Here is a 22,286-nt window from a genome sequence, read left to right as displayed (position 1 = left end):
TTGAATATAAGAAACACAAAGTGGGCCTCAGGCTGGGAAAATTGGAACAATGTGGGCTCTTGACTAAAAGAGACCTGGAGTCTAGCTTCAAACCTGTCCCTTATGAGCCATATGAGCTTGGCCACATTATGGAACTCTGTGAGCATTAGGCTCTACATATGCAAGGTGGGTTTGGTAACCTCTGTCTTGTAGAGCTAGTGGAATGTGGTTAATACGTGTTAAGTGTCTGGCACAGTGACTGGGCTGTACTGAGACTTCAGCATGGCATTTATTACTCTGATTAATTTGGACCCGGATGATACCACCCTCCCTGCTGGGCTTGTTTATGTTTTTGTTTTTAGCTCCAGCATAAGTCAGAAAATATGTAGCATCCTAGAATAAGTAAAACCCCAATCAACCAAAATTCTGATTAGCAAGAAAAATTAAATATTTCTATAATGCCTGATAAATTGTTCAGTATGGTATAAGGTACACTTCCCCAGTTAGATGCACCACAAACCCCCTAAATTTGTGTCAAGGATCGACAGCTTCCCTCCTTATGAGCAGCCTTTTCATCTCAATCACCCTTGCTTTCAGTAATTTAATCATTACCCCAAACCTATAACCCATATAGAGTTTGTCAAATTCTACACGATAACTTAATTTGAATGCCCCTTTGATGGAGAGGCCTCTGACCCTCTCAGGCCAGTACAGAGGGTGCCCAGTGGCTTCTTATCATCTTGCTTCAAGGGAAAATCACTCTTATTTCTCAGAAAATTCCTGGAGACAATGTGAACAAAACATGTAATTGGCATATTATTCACCTGTGCTGGGACAAGAGAACAGGACATGTTTCATCCCTCCCACAGGGGATTTTTCTCTGCTTACAATCCCAAAATAACTGGTAAGAGCAGTCTCCTATTCCAGGTCTAGTCTTTCACCTGAAGGACCCACCATCTGAGAATCTGGGCCCTGCTCATGATGATCACAACCTCCTCCAGTCCACCACGCAGTTAACTTAAAATTAACCTCCCAATGAAGGACGTGTAGTTTTCTAAGGCCTAACACTGCCTTTCTTGCTGAAACTCTCTTCTGGAACCTCTTCTCTTTTGCCTGTCCTTTAGATCTGAGAGATAACAGCAATATCTTTTTATATGAAAGCTGCACCTAACAACTTAGAGTTTATGGGCAGTGGCTTGATCTTTTTTATTTATTTTTTTCTTTTTGTCCTCAGTACAAGTATGGAACCTTCCAAAGAGGAGATGTTTAATTAATATTGGGGGAATTAAAGAGCTGGTAAACAAGTAGTCTAAAGTATTACAATTAATTTATCTTATAGTCTTGAATAAGCCAAGTAAATCCAGGTACATATCTCTATGTTACAAAAATGAAGACTAAAAGGAGTAAGGCAAACCAAGAGATAACCACCTCTTACCTTTTTATTTTTTCTTTTTTCCATGATCCCAACTATTTTAGTACAAGATTCTTTCACATTCCAGGAAAATACGTATTCTAATGCTATATTATCTTTCCTGTAGTTTGCAGGAAAAAATTCAGGGATTTGTGTTTTACTAAATATCAAAACTCTTTTTTTTTTTCCTGCTATTTTAGGGCCTCACTTGAGGCACATGGAAGTTCCCAGGCTATGGGTCGAATTGGAGCTACAGCTGCCAGCCACAGCCACAGCAACACCAGATCCGAGCTGCTTCTGCGACCTACACCACAGCTCATGGCAACACCGGATCCTCAACCCACTGAGCGAGGCCAGGGATCGAACCCACATCCTCATAGATCCTAGTTGGGTTCGTAAACTACTGAGCCATGAAGGGAACTCCTTAATGTGAAAACTCTTGTTCTTAAACCTGATGAACACCAAGAAATGTGGGACTCATGGAATTCAATAGCTTAGATTCTAAAGCTAAATAAATCTATTTAAAGGGACATTTGATAAATACCAATAAAGCTATGAGTTACCCATATTGAACAGGAAGACAAAAAGCCATACACTGTCCACCTTTATTCCTACTCTGACCCTCTACTATTCAGAACACTGACTTCCCACTTCAAAAACAAAGTGGAGGAGCACCCGTAGCCTTCACTACCCATAGAGGAAGCTGATGGCCATGGCCCTGAAACACACTCTGGCTGCAGCGCTGGCTTTGGCTCTCTCTCATCTCTCAAAGCCTCTTAATAATGGCACAGGAAGGCAGTGGGGATGGTATCTCGGACCTTGGCCCAAAACTCCAGGACCTTTGGTTTCAGCCTGGGTTCTTGGACCCCATGACAACTTACAGTGTGGAACATTGCTGTGGTGCACCTGCTGGTACTCCTGTTACTTTAACTGTACCGATCCCTGGTAATGAGCTTCATGGGATCCCCAAAGATGAAGTGCCTCTCCCCATTATATTCTGCTTTTTTCAGACTATCTCCTCAGTGATCCAGTTGCCCTTTATGAATATCAGGCTCAGAAATGTCACCAGGAGGTTGATCTTCTGCATGCCCTTTACATAACTCAGCTTCTCAGCTAAGGTTAGGTCTAATTTTCTGACAAGAGCATAGGAGTGGTCCAGTTCCTTCACATCAACCCCAAAGAGCAGCCCCACATGCTTGGAGGCTCACCTAAGGATCTCAGGAAGTGAAGGGTTCCTTATTTTTTAGACATTATTCACAATGTCTGATGGGCTCTTTCATTTGATAACTGAGCACCAGGAAACTCACTAGCAAAACCGCTTTCTAGTCTAGAGGGTGTTTGGGCAACTTCTTAGTGTCTGGCAAAGCTGTAGGGTTCTCTGACTTTGTTCCTCTGGAGTGACCACTGGAGTTCTCAACTGATATCCTTGATAAGGTGCCTGTGAACACTCCTGGCTTTGGGTCTTTGGGTCTCCCTGTGAGCCTGAAAGCACTGCTCTTGTGTGCAGCACCAATGCTTCTGATACTGCAGCATGGTCCCTCTTGTTGGTACCAGTAGGCGGGAGTGTGGGTAGGAGGCATAGCAATGGGGCACCACAGGCTAAGGAAGAGGAGGAAGATATAAGTGGTAAACTCAATTTTGTTTGCTATGACTTAGGCCATCTCTACCAGACTTTCCCTAAGGGCAGTGTTCTATGACCTGTCCTGTTTGTTCCATAATTACTTGAAAAAGGAACTGGGAAGTTATTTCACAGCACAGAAAGCCAACCCAGTTGGAGACTTCCTAGGGCTCACAGTAGGGCAGGCAGAACGGGCTCTACTGGGTGCCCCTGTTCTAGAGTGGGTGCCCCTCAGTCTCCACTCAGGGTCCTCACCATGACTCATAAAAGTTCCTGGGACACTAACTCTATTGACCTGAGACCATCTTCCTTCAAGTTGAGGCCTTCATCTCTCTGAGACCCCTATGAGGAAGTGAGGAGACATCTCATATGGTCACCTCTGTCTGGGTCTTACCAAGGTCTAGAGCAGAGGCTTGACTCTGGGGATATTCTCTCTTCTAAGGTGGGTTGTTCCCTCACTGCTCATGCTGCTTTCTTACCTTGCCTCCTGATGGAGTATGGAATTCCTCTCTGCCCAACTGCGATTATTCTCTTCAGACCTTACTTCCTTGTGATATCTGAGGAGACAAAAACACAGCACAAAGACATACAGGATTTGTTTTTTATAATATACAGGATGCTTGGCAAACCTACCTGAGGGGGAAGTGAAAAACCTCAGCTTGAAAATCTGCTTGGGCCTCCCAGGTCTCACAGGCCTCTGACATTCCTCTCTTGCGGAGTTATATTACTATTCTCAGTTTATATAGGAGGTACTTAGAGAAATCATGGCACTTGGTGAAAAGCAAGTTTGAGGGCCCACATGGGACTTCTGGGGAGGGAGTGACAGCAATGAGGGAGGTAACAGCAGACTGTGCCTTCATGTCTTGCTGATACATTGTTACTGGGAATCAAATATACCCCTCAGTCAGCTGTGGAGTGGTGTTTACATCAGTGTTTTCAAAAATAAGGCCTGTGAAATTGTATTAGGTGCTATTTAAAAAGGCAAAGCATTTAAATAAAGTTGAAGAAGTTTTAGTTACTAGTTTTACTTTCACTGCAAGCCTTCCCAAAGCCCTCAATATACTACTTTGCACTGAGAAACTCCAAGAGGGATGATACAGCATGGTGAGTTTTCTTAACATATTTGACCATGAAAAGTATGTCCTTCTGTCATTTTTTTTTCATACTGAATCTTAGGTCTTCAGAATAGAACATTTTGGAGGTGCTGTCTATGATGTGCTTGGCAGATCCTCAGCTCCTGTTTTTCTGAATGTTTTTCTGAAGTTCAGTGGCCCTTGGATGGGGCAAGAATATAAACAGGAACATTTTCAAAACAAAATGTCTGCTTTAGTGCCAATAAGGATGATATTTAAAGTGCAAGGACCTTAATAAGTGACATGAAATATCAGCTCATGATACTTTTCCAAAATTTCAATTTAGAGTCAACAGGATGCAACCACATCCAAAACTTGCTTGATATGCCTGATCATTGAGAGACACACTCTTAAGGTCATGTTAAATGAAACTGGCACAACATTGTAAATCAACTATACTTTAATAAAAAAAATACACGTCATCCTAAATTTCCCAAAGAGTAGTACTATATTAAGGCTATTTAAAGGAAAATAGATGCATATTTTCTCAGCACCCAAACCTCCAAGGGGGAAAATATACCAGAGCGAGTCCGGCTGTAGGGAACCTGATCAAAAAAGGGTGTAGGGAGTTCCTGTCATGGCTCAGTGGTTAACGAACCCGACTAGCATCCATGAGGATGTGGGTTTGATCCCTGGCCTCACTTAGTGGGTTAAGGATCTGGCATTGCTGTGAGCTGTGGTGTAGGTCACAGATGCAGCTTGAATCCAGCATTGCTGTGGCTGTGGTGTAGGCCAGTGGCTACAACTCCAATTGGACCCCTAGCCTGGGAACCTCCATGTGCCGTGGGTGTGGCCCTAAAAAGCAAAAAAAAAAAAAAGTGTGAATTCAGGGTAGATGGTCAGGCTCAGAGGAGAATAGGAATGATTAGAAAACACAAGGGAGCAGTTCCGTTTGATGAACTGTCCTGACTTAGTGGAAGTGGCAAGGGAATGTGGCAATAAGGAAGCTACACAAGTACCTGCAATTCATCCTGCAAGTGGTACAGTGTACTGTGTCTTTCAAAAGACTTGATTCTGGACTCCTCCAGATGTTAGGATTGAGCTTATTGGTGTTCTTTCAGCTATTCTTACAATAATTAGTTCAGAAACTGGAGCAGGCCATGTTCTTACAGAAAATATGCATAGTAGATCTATCTGGGAAAGACAAAGGCAAGGAATAGAGACAAGGGATCAGAGCAGTGACCTGGAGATGAATGTAGAAGACCAGAGGGGTGCAGCTGAAAACACATCCATTTTCTTCTTTACAGTTCAAATAAATTTGAAAACTAAAGCAATTTCCTAGGTAAAGCTATAATGCAAGCCCAGTCTTTATCTTGTGATTTGGACTTAGGGTATACTAGTAATTAGAAGTGTGTTGATCTGATCAACTTACTTTCTTAAATGCTGTATTTCAAAGGATTTTATTATTTTTTATTTTTTTATTTTTTTTGTCTTTTTAGTTATTTCTTGGGCCGCTCCCGCGGCATATGGAAGTTCCCAGGCTAGGGGTCAAATCGGAGCTGTAGCCACTGGCCTACACCAGAGCCACAGCAACGCGGGATCCGAGCCGCGTCTGCAACCTACACCACAGCTCACGGCAATGCCGGATTGTCAACCCACTGAGCAAGGGCAGGAACCGAACCCGAGACCTCATGGTTCCTAGTCGGATTCGTTAACCACTGCGCCACGACGGGAACTCCTCAAAGGATTTTAAATAAAAGAGAAACAAGATGGTAACTCAAGATAGTCGACATTTAAAAAAACAGCATATGAGTAACATATTTAGAGCTATATTAGTGCATCTCCTGGGTAATTTTAGTATTCATTAGTGTCTTTATCTCTCGGTGGAATAAAACTCATGACTGTCATTAATATAGTGTTTTAGCCGTGTGCTAGCTAATTAATAAAGATATTAAATGTAAACATTTCTGAAACCTGTGCCTCCAGCATATATTTTTGCAATGCCTCTTCAATGGGATTTTAGTATTTTAATATTTCCCTCTGTATTTGGATATGTATAAGATTTTAAAATATTATAAAATTATTCATCAGGGAATTGCTAAAAATCTTTTCAATTGAAAACACATCCTTATAGGAGCCATAGATATTGGGATACAATTTCAGACATATACCATTCTTTCATTACAGAGCAAGAAACCGAGAAATAAAAACATCTCAATCATATGATATCACTTTATCTGGAATATAATGTATGGCACAAATGAACCTTTCCATAGAAAAGAAAATCATGGACATGGAGAACAGACTTGTGGTTGCCAAAGGGGTTGGGGAGGGAGTGGGATGGACTGGGAATTTAGGGTTAATAGATGCAAACTATTGCCTTTGGAATGGATAAGCAATAGATCCTGCTGTGTAGCACTGGGAACTATGTCTAGTCACTTATGATGGAACATGATAATGTGAGAAAATAGAATGTGTACATGTATTGAAAAAAAAAACTCAATCAATGATTAAGTGGCTTATCAGTTTCTCCAAATTTCAGTTTAGTTTTAGAAAAATCATCCTTATATTTCTTCTAACTGGTTTTTCCATTTCATTATAAAAATCCATTCAAAAATATTAATGTTTAATGTGATCATTATAGAGAGGTAGGAAAACAGGAACAGCACAAGGAAAAACAACAATAACAATACAAACTCCACTATTCAGAGACATCTGCTATTATCAAACTAGCCTTTTTATTTGTTATTAGGCAATTTTGGAAGACTCTGAAGAAAAATCTCAGCTTGACGTGCACAAACCACCTAGTGAACAATGGCAAAATCCTACCACCTAGTTAGTTCCTTTCAGTTTGCAGATGGGTCAAGGAACTCAGCCCCAAGTAATGAATGCTGCTCTTAAATGATACCTCCCTACTTTTCTTCATCCAATGACTATATACTGCTTTGATTACTGCAGGGCTTTGCTTAAGCCACTGACAATAACTTTTCTTTTAAAAGAAGAACCCCACAGAGAAAATAGCTTAAAAATTGCATAGGATATTCAGAGAGCAAGAATAAAGGCAAACAAAAATCCACCATCAGGATTTGAACATCAGGCTTTGTTGGTGACTGATATGTAGAATGTACAATGTAATTTTTCTCCAGATTTTAACATCTACTAAATACTCAATGACTAAATGGCCTATATATGTTAGACATTTATATAATGGGTTGGATTTAATGTGAAATTTGAAAGACTACATTTTTTGGGCCACACCCACACATGCATAAGTTCCTTGTCCAGGGATTGAAACTGCCACAGCAGCAACAACACCAGATCCTTAACCCGCTGCATCACAAGAGAACTAACTAATGTGACATTTGCAACTAGAAGCTAGTGGTCTAGATCATGTGTCTGTAATCTAGAATGATGGGGTCTTAAGTTCTGGATTTTATCAAATGTGTACCCAAGTCCAAACTGATAGAACCAAGACTTCCCTGGCTTTTAGTTCTTCACTGAAGATGAATAAATATGCATGCTATTTAAAGAACAAAATGGAGTCCACATTAAGAGTAATAATAAAAAAATTAAGTATTCCAAATCTAGAGTAATATCAAATGATCAACAAAAGGTACAAAGACATTACAATATAAAGTAATAAATGTGTTGAAATTAAAGGAGAACTGTTTGAAGTAGAGCTCTGTTGAAATTAAAGGAGTTATGTGCTAAATTCAGAGTCCATTCACACTTAGAATGAACATTCATGCTGCAGAGAGTGACACAAATGATGTAGGGGAAAAGTGAATTTCTGGTTGTTGGAGCAAGTGGGGTGGGAAATGAGAACATCAGAAGTGAACAAAACAATAGGACACTGAGGAAGTGGTAGGTTCTTTTCAGTTTCTCAGCATTGGATGAGGCAGATCAATAGGCAAAAGAAATTGTGAGTTCTTAAAAAGGATGGGTTCCATTCCCCACATAATCAAAATCCAAATCACTTGGGGAGTTTATTGAGAATACAGATTTCCAGGCCCACTGCTACTCCTAAATCTAGATTTTAAAATAAGAAGCCTCATTGTGATGAAAAGCCACATTTGGAGCCATTCTGTTACCCACACTGATGCCTTGTCAGCATTACACTTCATTAAAAAGTGTAAAACTTTTAGAAATTAACTGTGACTATTTCCCAGAAGGTATAGTGTTTTTCATTTAAATTCAAACATATTAATTTAAAGTCCATAGATATCCTAGAACTTCTATGAAAATTTTTGGTGATCATTTTCAACTGATGGGTTTTCCTCCAGTAATGAACATTTTTTACCTGGCTGTGGACACTTATTAAAACATAGGCCTCAAACTGTCCAAATTGTGACAGGATAAATAAAATAAGAATGGCTCAAAATGTTACCTGAAACCCTGCTACGGCACTATTAATATTTACAGCTTTTTGGTAGGTAAGAATAAAAACAACAGGTTTTTGGTCACATATAATATTCTTTCCCCATTCCTTTTAAAGCCTTCTCTATATATTTATTAACCTCTTTTCACTACTATCCTTATAATTAAGTTTCTCTATGTTCTCACACTTACAGCTGAAAGCAGTACCTGTAGGTTATATGTGTAGGTTACATTTCAGTTATTACTTAATTGTTCATGCATTTTTCCCTCAAATAAATTTCCAGGAGGAGGAGCACAGATTTTACTTTTTTAATAACCAGAATGTTTAAAGTTAGTATTTTAAGTGTAGTAGACTCTCAAAAATGGCTCACCCAATGGATTTTTTAAAACACTGAATTTTCTCAATTGAGAAAAAATATATACCTGTGATGTTCAATACAGTAGCCATCAGCCAATGTGACTATTCAGATTTAAATGAATACAAATTAAATATAGTTTAAAATTCAATTCTTTGGCTGCACTCTCCACATTTCAAGTGTTCAACAGTAACATATGGTTTTCATATTGGACAAGAGAGATACAGAACAGGTCCATTAATGTAGAAAATCCTATTAGAAAATGTTGACCTATAAAAATCCTTTTCCCTTCCTCCCTCCCCCCTCCCTTGTCTGTCTGTCTTTCCTTCCTTCTTTCCTTTCTTCCTCCCTCCCTCTTTCCTTCTTTCTTCCCTCTCTATTATTCACCATTCTTTTAATAAATATATATTAGATATCTTCTAATGGGCTAGACTATTTATGTTAGATGTATACTGGTGTGTAAGACTGTAATGATCCCTGCCCTCAAGGAGTTGATGGTCCAGCTAATAAGCTATTTAGTGTGTGCATATTGCAATGACTGTATAGCATTTATTAGAAAAACTTACATCCATTACTTTGACTATATTAGCAGTTTACCTATGTTAACTACACTAATCTTTAATAAACTATCCTATGATGTAACTGTCCATTTTACAGAAGAAAATACTAAGTTACAGGAACGTTCTGACTTAAACTTAACTAGGCCATACTATCACATGGGATGGTAAATATTTGTAATATCATCATTAAAAATGTTGTTTATTCAGAATATAGAGCACATGTAGTTGAGTGGGTTCTCTGTTCTTGTTCAGTCAAACTTTCAAACATTTATTAAATTAATGCTATATTAGGAAATACATGAACACATCATAAAAATATCCAAGTCTTGTCACCAAGAACTTTATAAACCACATGGGAAATAGAGATGTAGATAATAACAATACAAAGTAATAAATGCTTTATTGCAAGTAAGAAGAAGAACAAATCAGTTATCATAGAATATTTTGTGGTGATTAGGCAAAGTTTAAGTGAGGAGGTGGCACTTAATTTTGGAAAACAATATAAGAAAGTCTTTCTGAGAGAGAGAGAGAGAGAGAGAGGAAAGACATTGGCATATTCTGGAGCACACCACAAGTCAAAGATCAATCCTCTTTGCTGGTTATGATGAAAAAGATAAGTTGGCTACCAAATCCTTGATCCTGGTTTGCAGTTCCAGTGACTATTTTAGATGTGTGCTTTTTTTTCCATTGGGCAAATTTTTCTTTCTCCTTCCTTTCCCTTTCTTTTCTTTTCTTTCTTTCTCTGATACCAAAGAGTTTCACTGCTCTAAAAAGCTCCCTATGCTCCACCTATCCCTCTACCTCTGGCAGCCACTGATCTTTTCACTGTTTCTATGGTTTTGCTTCTTCCAGAATGTCACATAAGTTAGAATAATAAAGTATGCAGGCTTTTCAGATAAGCCTGTTTTCATGAAGCACCATGCATGTAAGTTTCCACCATATTTTTTCACAATTTGATACTGCATCTCCTGTTATCACTAAATAACATTTCATTGCATGATTGTATCACAATTTATCCATTCATCTATTGAAAGATATTTTGATGGCTTCCAATTTTGACATTTCCAAGTAAATCTGCTATAAACATCCCTGTGCAGGATTTTATGTGGACATGATTTTCATTGCATTTGGATAAATTCTAAAGAACACAAATGCTAAAATATGGAAACTTTGTGTAGTTTGTAAGAAATTTTCAAACTATCTTCCAAAGTGGCTATACCATTTTGCATCCCCACTGGCAGTGAATGAGAATTCCTGTTGCTCCATATCCTCACCAGGATTTGATGTGGTCAGTTTTAGATTTTGGCCATTTTAACAGGTGTGTAGTAGTAACTCATTGCTGAATTAATTTGCACTTCCCTAATGATTTATGATGTGGGGCATTTTTCACATGTGCCATATTTGCCATCTGTATATCTACTTTAGTAAGCTCTTTAGATCTTTTGCCAACTTTTTAATTGGGTTGTTCATTTTATTCTTGTTGATGATGTTTAAGCGTTCTTTATATGTTTTGAATACAAGTCCTTTATCAGGTGTGTTTTTGCCATATTGTCTCCTTGGGTGTGTCTTCTGTTTTCATTCTCTTAACATAGTGTCTTTTGCAGAGCAGAAGTTTTTCATTTTAATAACATTCAGCATATCTATTTTTTTTCTTTCATGGATTATGCTTTTTGTGTCACATCTAAATCAATGTCAAATCTAAGGCCGCTTCTGTTATCTTCTAGAAGTTTTATATCTCTCATTTTACATTTTGGCCTGTGGTTCATTTTGAGTCAGTTTTCATAAAAGATGTAAGGTCAGTGTCTAGATTCATTTTCTTGAATGTGAATCTGCAGTTGCTAAGTCACATTTGTTAAAAAGACTATTCTTTTCTACTGGATTGCCTTTGCTCCTTTGTCAGCAATTAGTTGCTTATATCTGTGTGGGTCTACTTCTGTGCTCTTCGGTCCATTAAACTGATGTGTCACTCCTTTTGACCATACCACATTGTCATGATTACTGTGGTTTTAGAGTAAGTCTTGAAGTAGAGTGTTGCCAGGCCTCCAACTGTGTTCTTTTATAGGGTCGTATTTTTTATTGTGGATCTTTTGCCTCTCCATATAAACTTTAGAATCACTTTGTTGATATCCACAAAGTAACTTGTTGGGATTTTTATTGGGATTGTGTTGAACCTATGGATTAAAGTAGGAATAACTAACATCTTAACAATATTGAGGTTTTTGGTGTGTGGTTTTTTTTGTTTTGTTTTGTTTTGTTTTTTGTTTTTTAGGGCTACATCCATGGCATATAGAAGTTCCCAGGCCAGGGATCAAATCAGAGCTACAGCTGCTGGCCTATGCCATAGCCACAGCAACGCCAGATCCGAGCCGCTTCTGCGACCTACACCATAGCTCGTTGGATCCCCGACCCACTGAGCGAGGCCAGGGATTGAACCCACATCCTCATGGATACTAGTTGGATTCATCTCCATTGCGCCACGATGGGGACTCCCAACAATATTGAGTTCTCCTATCCAAGAACATGGAATATCTCTCCACTTACTTAGATATTTGATTGCTTTCATCAGTTTTGTAGTTTTTCTTATGCAGATCTTATAAAGTTTTGTTAGACTTACGTTTTATATTTTTTTGCTGCTAATGTAAAATGGTTGTGCTTTTTATCCTCAAATTCCAACTGTCCATTCCTGGTTTACAGGAAAGCAATAGACTTTTGTATATTAACCTTGAATCCTGCACCCTTGCTATAATTGTTTATTAGTTCCAGAAGGGGGGTTTTTGGTCAATTTTTTTGAGATTTTCTATATGGACAGTAGTATTATCTGCAAATATAGACAGTTTTATTCCCTCCTTCTCAACCTGTATACATCTTCTTTCCTTTTCTTGTAATTTTTACTGCATAACACAGGACTTCCAGTACAATTTTGATAAGGAATAGTGGGAGGGGATAAACTTGCCTTGTTCTCCATCTTAGGGGGAAAGCATCTAGTTTCTCACCATAAAGGAGGATGTTAAATACAGTCTTTTGGTAGATGTTCTTTTAAATTTTCCCTCTATTCCTAGTTTACTGAGTTTATCATGAAATGGCGTTGTATCTTGTTGAATACTTTTTTCTGCATCTATTAACATATCATATGATTTTTCTTCTTTAGCCTTTTAATGTAATGGATTACATCAGTTGACATTTAAATTTTGAACTACCCTTGAATACCTGGAACAAACCGAATTTGACTAGTATCCATGAGGATGCAGGTTCGACCCCTGGCCTCGCTCAGTGGGTTAAGGAACCGGCATTGCCGTGAGCTGTGGTGTAGGTTGCAGACATGGCTCGGATCCTGCATTGCTGTAGATGTTGGTATAGGCCAGCAGCTACAGCTCCAATTTGACCCTTCAACCCTTAGCCTGGGAACCTCCATATGCTGCAAGTGCGGCCCTAAAAAGACAAAACAAACAAACAAACAAAAACTTCCCTTGAGATGTATTCTTTGTTCTATGTGTTATTTAAATTATTTTTTAATTTCCAAATATTCCGCAATTTCTCAAATATCTTTTTTTTTCTTCTTCCTTTTTTGACTGCCCCATGGCATATGGAGTTCCCAGGCCAGGGATCAAATTTGAGCTACAGTTGAGATCTACACCACAGGGGTGGCAATGCCGGATCTTTAACCCACTATGCCAGGCTGGAAATTGAACCTATATCCCAGCACTTCAGAGATGCTTCAGATCCTGTTATGCAATGGTGGGAACTCTTCAAATATCTTTTTTTTTCTTTTTAGGGCTGTACCTGCAGTGTATGGCAGCTCCAAGGCTAGGAGTCAAATGAGAGCTGCAGTTGCTGGCCTACCATAGCCACAGCCATAGCCAATGCCAGATCCAAGCCACATCTGCGACCTACACTGCAGCTTGCAGCAATGCTGGATCCTTAACCCATTGAGTAAGGCCAGGGATTGAATCAGCATCCTCACGGATACTAGCTAGGGTCTTAACCTGCTGAGCTACAATGGGAACTCCTCAAATATCTTTAACTGATTTCTATTTTAATTCCATTGTGCTCTGAGAGCATATTTTAATGATGTCTATTTTTAAAAACTTGTTAAGGTGTGTTTTATGGCCCAGAATGTGGTCTACCTTCGTGAATGTTCCATGCAAGCTTGAGAAAAATGTGTATTCTACTGTTTTTGGGTCAAGTATTCTATAAATGTCATTTGGACCCAGTGCTGTTCAGTTATACTATGTCCTGACTGGTTTTCTGCCTGCTGTATTTTTTGATTACTAATAAAAGTGTTGGGTTCTCTAGTTATAATAATTATCTATTTTTCTTCATATTTTATCAGTTTTTGCTCCATGTATTTTGATATTCTGTTGTGAGGTACATACACATTAAGGATTATTATGTTTTATTTGGAATATCAACCCCTTTGTCATTATGCAATATACCTCTTTATTTTTTATTACTCAATGAATTTATTACATTTATAGTTGATCATCACAATCCAATACACCTCTTTATTAGTGATAGTTTTCTTTGCTTATGAAGGCTGCTTTGCTTAAAGTTAATATAGTTACTCCATCTTTCTTTTGATGAGTATTTGCCTGGTATACCTTTTCTCCATCCCTTCACATATATTTAAAGTGAGTTTCTTGTAGACAAAATCAAGTTTGGTCTGGTTTTTTAATCCACTTTTAAAGTTTTTTCAATTAGTGTATTTAGATCATTCACACATAAGGTGGTTATTGATATATTTGGATTAATACCTACAATATTTGTAACTGCTTTCTATTCATTGCCCTTTTTATTTCTGTTCTTCTATTCCACTCTCTCTCTTCTTTTTTCTGGTTTTACTTGAGCATTTCATTTTTTTCTGTCTTAGCATATCGATTATACTTAAAAAAATCTTTAGTAGTTGCCCTAGAGTTTGCAATATACATTCACAACAAATCCAAATCCACTTTCAATAACATATTGCTTCACAGATAGTACATTTACCTTATGACAGAGTATTATCAATACTCTTCCTCTTCCCAGACTTTATGATATAGCTGCTATTCATTTAGCTTATATATAAGCTGCAACCACTGAAAACTTTGTTGCTATTATGATTTTGAACAAACTGTTAACTGTTAGGTGAATTAAGAATAAGAAAAATAAAAGACTGTTTTACTTTCACTTATTACTTCTTGAACATTCCTTTTTTCCCCCTTTATGTAGATCCAAATGTTTGACCTATATTATTTTCCTTCTCTCTGAAAAATTTCTTTGAACATTTCTTGCAAGCAGGTCAACTGGTGACACATTTCCTCAATTTTTGTTTGTCTGAGAAACTATTTCTCGTTCACTTTTGAAGGATTTCTGCTAGATATAGAACTCTAAATCATTTGCTCAGTACTTTAAATATTTTACTTTATACTATTTTGCTTGGGTGGTTTCTGAAGAGAAGTTCTATTTAATTATTCTTATTCCTCTGTAGGTAAGGCATTATTTTCTCTAGCTTCTTTAAAGGTTTTCTTTTTGTCCTGCATTTTCTGCAGTTTGAATATTATATGCCTAGATATTGATTTCTTTTCTTTTTTCTTTTTGGTATTTTCCTGTTTATTTATTTTCCTGTTTATTGAGCTTCCCAGATCTGTAATTTGGTGTCCATCTTTTATTTTTGGAAAATTCTTAGCCTTTAAAACTTCAAATATTTCTTCTATTCCTTTTACTTTTTCTTTTCTTTTGGCTATTGATACTACATATACATTATATTTTTTTAAATTGTCACACAGTTCTTGAATATTCTGTTCAATCTTTTTCATTCTTATTTCTTTTCTTTTGTATCTCAGTTTTGGGAGTTTCTCTCTTTAAGCTCAGTGATTCCTTCCTCTAAGAATTAATCCATCAAGTACATCTGTCATTTCTGTTACAATGTTTTTGTTGGTTTGTTTGATTTTTTTTTTTTTTTGTCTTTTTGCCAATTCTTGGGCCGCTCCCGAGGCATATGGAGATTCCCAGGCTGGGGGTCGAATCAGAGCTATAGCCGCCGGCCTATGCCAGAACCACAGCAAGGAAGGATCTGAGCCGCATCTGCAACCTACACCACAGCTCACGGCAATGCCGGATCCTTAACCCACTGAGCAAGGCCAGGGATCAAACCTGCCACCTCATGGTTCCTAGTCCGATTCATTAACCACTGCGCCACGACGGGAACTCCTGTTACAATGTTTTTTGATATCTAGAACTTTATTTTGATTCTTTCTTAAGAGTTTCCATCCCTCTGCTAATATTACCTATCTTTTCTTGTGTTTGTCTACTTTTTCTCTGAGAACTCTTAGCATATTATTCATAGTCATTTTAAGTCTCAGTCTGATAATTCCAAACTCTCTGTCATACCTGAGTCTGGTTTTGATACTTTGTTCATTCAGACTGTGCTTTCTGTCTTTTAGTAAGACAAGATTTATTCTTTTGTTGTTGTTGAAAGCCAGACATGATATATTAGGTAAAAGAAACTGAGGTAGTGTGAAGTGTTGATGTGGCTAGGAGGTAGGCTGTGTTTACTTTATGTTGCAATTGTTCTGTCAGAGGCTAAAATTTCCTCTAGTGTCCTTGCTTTTCCACTCTGTTTGTCTCTCTAGTTTGGAGGGAAAGAGTTTGCCTAGGTTCTCAATTCTCTGATGAATTTAAGAAGAACTGTTGATTTTTACCTTGAGAACAGCTCTTTCCTTGCTGAAAGTACTCCCAAGCTCTTTACATGTCAGATCTAACACTGAAAGTCAGAACCATTTCTTTTTTAACAGCAGACTTTCTATTCTGACTTAACAGTGGTTTTCAGATGCAAACACTTTTTTGTACTTGACCTTAAATTTCCAATATAATTCCAACTATCTGCATTCTCCAATGAACTGTTGATTAAGTTTAGGCCTGCTGTTGTTGAGTTCTGGACAGCCAATGGCACATCTCAGTCTTTGAAGAACCTATTTGACTTTAATGCCACACTGAATTACTTTGAAATCCTCCACCTACAAAAGTCTCCCAGGATTTGGCAGCATTAACTACCTCTGGCATTGGGAACAAAGGAATGAGCCTTTGAGTTTCCAGTCAGCTTTTTAATTCTTTTGGTCTTAATCATGACCATATAACCAAGATTTAAGGAAGGCCTGAAAGCTCTTGCTTCCATTTGAAATTACAAAGTGCTGACCTTGGAATGAAATGGAAAGTCATTTTCTGGCCTTGTTTTCTCTATTATATTGTGTTTCCAAAGAGTTTGGGCCTCAGGGCAAGAGGTTTTTGCTATGGAATGAACTGTGTCCTCCTAAAGTCATATGTTAAAGCTCTAGCCCTCCATGAGACTATACTGGAGATAAGGAAGGCCTTTAAGGAGGTGATAAAGGTCAAATGAGATTATAAAGGTAGAGCTCTAATCTGATAGAACTGATATCCTTATAAAAGAGGAAAAACACCAGGGATCAATTTCCCCTCTCTCCCCCGACCCCTGCCTTGTGAGGACTCAACAAGAAAGTGGCCATCTGCAAGCCAGAAAGAGAACTCTCACAAGAAACCGAACCCTGCCAGAACCTTGATCTTGGACTTACTAGCCACCAAAACTGTGAGAAAATAAATTTCTGTTGTTTAAGCTACCCAGTACACGGTATTTTCTTATGGCAGCCTTAGAAGACCAAGATAGTTCTTTGTTGACTACTGTAACTGGGTTTACTGAGATGTTTCAGCTTTAGAATCTAAAATGGTTGCATCAATTCCAATTGCTTTCTTCTCTCATGTACTACTTTTCAGTATAGCAATGTGATTTTATGAAGATTCCATGGCTTTGTGGCCACTTTCAGTTATTAAAATTTAGTTCAAATTAAAGGATTATTTTTAAAGTTACTTTAAATCTCATCTTCTTTCCTTATCCTCAGGTCAGGCTTGAGTGGCAGTCCTGACTAGGGGATTTGAGCTGGAAGGTACTGGCAGGGTCTGGCTCTGAGATACCTATTTCCTCTGTCTTCTTCTTCTTCTTCTTTTTTTTTTTTATAGGGCTGCACCCTCAGCATATGGAAGTTCCCAGGCTAGGGGTCCAATTGGAACTACAACTGCCGGCCTGTGCCACACAGCCACAGCAGTGCAGGATCCAATAGGCATCTGTGACCTACACCACAGCTCACGGCAACACCAGATCCTTAACCCACTGATCAAGGCCAGGGATCAAACCTGCATTTTCATGGATACTAGTCAGATTTGTTTCCATTGCAACACAATGGGAACTCCTCCTCTGTCTCATTAAAGCATAACCTTTTCTGTGGCTATTCCTGCTTCTCCAGTATCTACAGGCTGAAGATGCCCTCTGTGTGGCAGTGTTCAAATACTGATTTACTCACTGGAGATACATGTAGGTTCTTCATGGGTCTCCAAGAAGCCTCTCTACTATGTTCTTCCCCAACAGAACAGGCCTCCATGTAGCAGTACATCCTATAGCCTCTTGCTGCTAAGTTGCCTCATCTGGTAGCCAGCGTCCTTGATTGTTCTATTAGCAAAACTGCTGAAGCCAGGTAAACTTGGCAGAGACCACTGGAAATTCATACATTTTCCCATGCCAAAAGGAGGGAATTCAGATTGCTCCAGTGCTTCTCTCTCTTGCCAGCCATCCATGTATGTTTAATCCTATTCTTCCTTCTCAGATAAGCACTCAAATGAAATCCTAAACTATGTTCAAGAGTTTTATTTATGTCAAAGAGATCTTTAGGAATAAAGAAGACTCTTTAAAACAGGGACCAATGAATGGGCTTGTGAACTCATTTTGTAAATATTATCCTCTAATTCTTGAATTGTTATTGTTATTCAACTTGCACAGGCTGAATCTTTTATTCATTGAATGAATATTTACTGAGCACCCAAGGTGTGCAACACATATAAATGAAAATGTCCAAAATTGTACATGCCCTGAAGATACCTAAGGAGAGCTAAAATAGATACATAAATATTTTTAACATCAAGGTAAAAGACAACAGGCAATATAAGACAGTTTTCAGAGAACTCAAAAAGGAAAAAGTAACTCTATTTTGATTTACCCAGGAAGACTTAGAGAACAGGAGATTTGAGCTGAGTAGGGGTTGTATATTCAGAGAAAGAAAAGATATTCTATATTATAAAACAAAAACAAACAAAATGCTGAAATGGAAAAACACTTCAAATTGTTGGGGAAAATATATGTATTAGTGTATTCTTCTTTGATGTTAAATATTGGAAGTGGAAAGATACAATAATAAAAAGAAGGCAAGTTCTTAGTAATAAGAACTAATTAAGTAGTTGGATTTTTCCACCTTTAAGCAAGTTCATGTAGCACTTTGCACAGAGTAGATACTGAAAAAGATGTTTTAGCAGTTTGAATGCTAAATCATAATTATACTTAAACTTCTCATTCTTTTCTACTAAATTAATAGACATTAGAATAAAGTTTTTAAAAGCAGCTTTACATCTTTTTATTTTTTCCTAATTGATCAACTATTCACTATGTATGTCTAGCCACCATGAAAAACACAAAAATTATAATCTCACCCTACAAGGAGCTTAAATTTTACCTTTTCCTTTCCTTGATTTGTTTTTTTTTACACAGATAGCAAAATAATGGACACCAATGAGTCTAATTCAATTATAATTTATTATTAACCACATCCCCCTACTGTTGCTGTTATTCTCACTCCTTTCATTAAGAAAATGTAGTAATTATTTCTGACATAATGTTAACCTGAGTTGTTTCTAGTGGTTATTACTGGAAGAGAATTGTTTTATTTTGGTTCTTTTGTCATTGAGAGCTAAAAATGACTTTGAATTTCTAACTGACATATTTTTTTCTCTCTGTGATTTCTATGAATTTTCATTGACTACTTTTATCAAGTATATATTATGGCCTACATATAGTTTCATTTCATTTTCAGAATGAAACTGCTAATCAAACTGTTCTTCTCATTTCAAAAATGAAGACAGGGAGTTCCCGACGTGGCTCAGTGGTTAACGAATCTGACTAGGAACCATGAGGCTGCAGGTTTGATCCCTGGCCTTGCTCAGTGGGTTAAGGATCTGGCATTGCTGCGAGCTGTGGTGTAGGTTGCAGACGCGGCTGGGATCCTGCGTTGCTGTGGCTCTGCTATAGGCCGGCGGCTATAGCTCCGATTAGACCCCAAGCTTGGGAACCTCCATATGCCGCAGGAGTGGCCCACGAATTGTCAAAAAAGGCAAAAAAAAAAAAAAAAGATAAAGTAGGTATAAGAAACTAGGTAAAACAAGATCCCTTTATTACAGAGATTTTAATTGCAGCAAAATCTCTTACATCAGCTATTCCACTTTATTTGCTCTAGCCTTTCTTATTGATCAATGTGAGCAAGATATGTTTGAAGAAACATACGGTAGACAGAGGCCTGTTAGAAAAGTCCATTCCTCAGCATAAAATAACCACATCCTATTTAACAATACACATGCTTCCTGTAGATGTCACTATACCCTTATAATTCTTCTCAGTGCAGTGACCTATTCCTTTCCCTTCACATGTGCCTCCCTACTTCTGATATCAGGAATGAATATTTGAAGAGATGCTGAATTTCTGTTTTCTAAACAGAACTGAAAGGTGAGATTTCTCGAATATAAAATATAAAACTGCAAATCATGAGGTCTCTCTCTCACACACATACAAACACACGCACAGAGACAGACACACAAAGACAAAAAGGAGTGCTTTCAAAGGTAGGTAATTATATTTACCACCTTTGTTTCATTAGTCATTTGGATAATCTTTCAGATTAGAAGTAAGAATCTAATATAAGGCATAAATGAATCTTTCCACAGAAAAGAAAATCATGGACTTGCAGAATAGACTTGTGGTTGCCAAGGGGGAGGGGGAGGGAGTAGGGAGTAGGGTGGTTGGGGAGCTTGGGGTTAAAAGATACAAAGTATTGCCTTTGGAACGGATTAGCAATGAGATCCTGCTGTGTAGCACTGGGAACTATGTCTGGTCACTTATGATGGAGCATGATAATGTGCAAAAATAGAATATGTACATGTATGTGTAACTGGGTCACCATGCTGTACAGTAGAAAAAAATAATTGTATCGGTAAAATAACTATTAAAAATAATAATTATTATAAAAGAAATATTTTAAAAAAAGAAAAAAAAGAAAAAAAAATAAGATCCAACGAAAAATGTGACCACTACCTCTCTTTCCTTCTTCATTTATAAATGATCTGTAAAATCCTTGCCTAAAAATAAACAGAATCATATTTCAACAACTGTTCTCTCATAAGATCAGAGGAGTTGAATGAAATGGAATTCTTATTTTTAAAAAGAATATTAAAATGATGCTCTCATGATTAATTAATGGCAGAAGAAATATAAACAAAGATGTCTAATTTTAAGGATAGGTTTTTGCTTTGGCAGCCTTCTGCCCTGAGAACTGGAACTAGCAAAAGATTAAAAAAACTAGGCATGACTGATTTGTTGTCCTCTTTCCACTCAATTGTGTGACTTATCAGTTAACATACAGGCTGAGATGTTACGTAAAATATTCATGATAGTAGTCTAAGAATTTCAGGGGAGCTGACAGCTGAATTATAACCAAAAACTGCACTTATTTTTTTGTTTATTGGGCAGTCATGTCCCCCTTTTAAAATTTGGGCCCAGGAATCACTTTATCACAGCTTGTAAGTATTTCAGGTGGGAAGAGAAGAATACTCAGAAGTGACTTAGGTGTCTTACTAGGCCGACAAGGTCATCCCTAGCCTAACTGCAAAAGGCAGATCTCCCCCAGTGAGTGAAACATAGCCAGAGCTGAAGCAATCAGTGATCTCAGCTTTTCAAAGGCAAAGAGAGTTGGAGAAAGGGAGTGCCAGTTAATTAAAATCAGCTTTTCAGTTAGGAAAGAGAATGTCCAGGTTATCCTCTGGTTGATGCTGACTGCCAAAGGGCACAGCTCAAAAAATCCTCCACTGGATCAACAGGAGGATTATGGAGTCATATCCTTCTACACTTAGGCCCAGAAGAGAGAAAAAAAATTAAAGAAGAGAGAAAAAAATCAAAAGTCATGTAGTTTGGAAGAACCATGAGCGAAAAGGTAAGAAAATTTAAAAAAATAAGGAAGGTCTGCAGAAAGGAAAAATCTCAAATAAACCCTACCAATGGATATGGATTTGGGCAAAAGTCAATAATAGCAAGGCATAATTGGAGCCAAGAGTAGCCACTGCCAATGCTATTAAGGCCTTGCATTGTACCTATTTGTAAATATGCTTCATACTGCTTGTTAGTGACTCCTTAGAGGACTAAAATAGAATTTTATTCATCTTGGTTCACCCCCCGCCCCCCGCTGCCCTCACCCACAGGACCTAGAAAATCATTTGTCACCTAGTAGATTCTGAAAGAAACATTTATTTATTAAATAAACTAATATAAGCAAAAGATATACAGTGGGAAAGACAAATAGAATGTACATAGCTCTTGAATGCTGTGAATAAAAAAGGACAGAATGTCAAAAAGTAGTTTGAATATTTTCAGTTTAGAGATTGTGAAAAACTCGGTGCTACTGTCAGACACTGGGAATGCAGAAGGTAAATTCAATTTGTATACAAGAGATTCATTTTCTTTGAGTGTATATAGAAATAGTCCATATTTTATGGAGAAATATAAAATAAACTAGGTTTAAATCTGACTAGTTGGAGATACAAGATGTTAGGAAAAAGGCTGGAGAGGCATATTAGGGATTCCTTGGGGGAGAGAACCCATTTAAAACTTCAGAATGACTGAACTTCCTGAGGAAATGTGTATAACACATTACATGCATGAAGAAGGTCAAAGCCTAAAGATTTGGGGATATCTGGAGTCAGTAGGTGGGAGAAGGTAGAATGAGAGCTAGCTGAAGAGAAAATGGTGTTATATTAGCAGAGAAAAGAAACATCAAA

General features: G+C 37.7%; 1 long non-coding RNA gene across 1 annotated transcript in view; it reads right to left on the bottom strand.

Annotated features, from left to right (window-relative positions):
• LOC146394527 (uncharacterized) overlaps positions 1–22,286 on the bottom strand; it is a 178,609-nt gene that overhangs the window by 844 nt on the left and 155,479 nt on the right. Inside the window, exon 3 of the long non-coding RNA XR_014835218.1 lies at positions 3,488–3,565. This is a non-coding gene — a long non-coding RNA (uncharacterized LOC146394527). The remainder of the gene's footprint in view (positions 1–3,487; positions 3,566–22,286) is intronic.

The sequence above is a fragment of the Sus scrofa genome, chromosome X, assembly GCF_054392235.1.
Source record: "Sus scrofa isolate SSC_HxYL_T2T_F1_AM1 chromosome X, Sscrofa_HxYL_maternal_Yorkshire_Landrace_v2.0, whole genome shotgun sequence".
NCBI classification, from domain to species: Eukaryota; Metazoa; Chordata; class Mammalia; order Artiodactyla; family Suidae; genus Sus; species Sus scrofa.
Note: the sequence above shows the minus strand (reverse complement) of the source record. Positions and strands in the feature narration are given on the sequence as shown.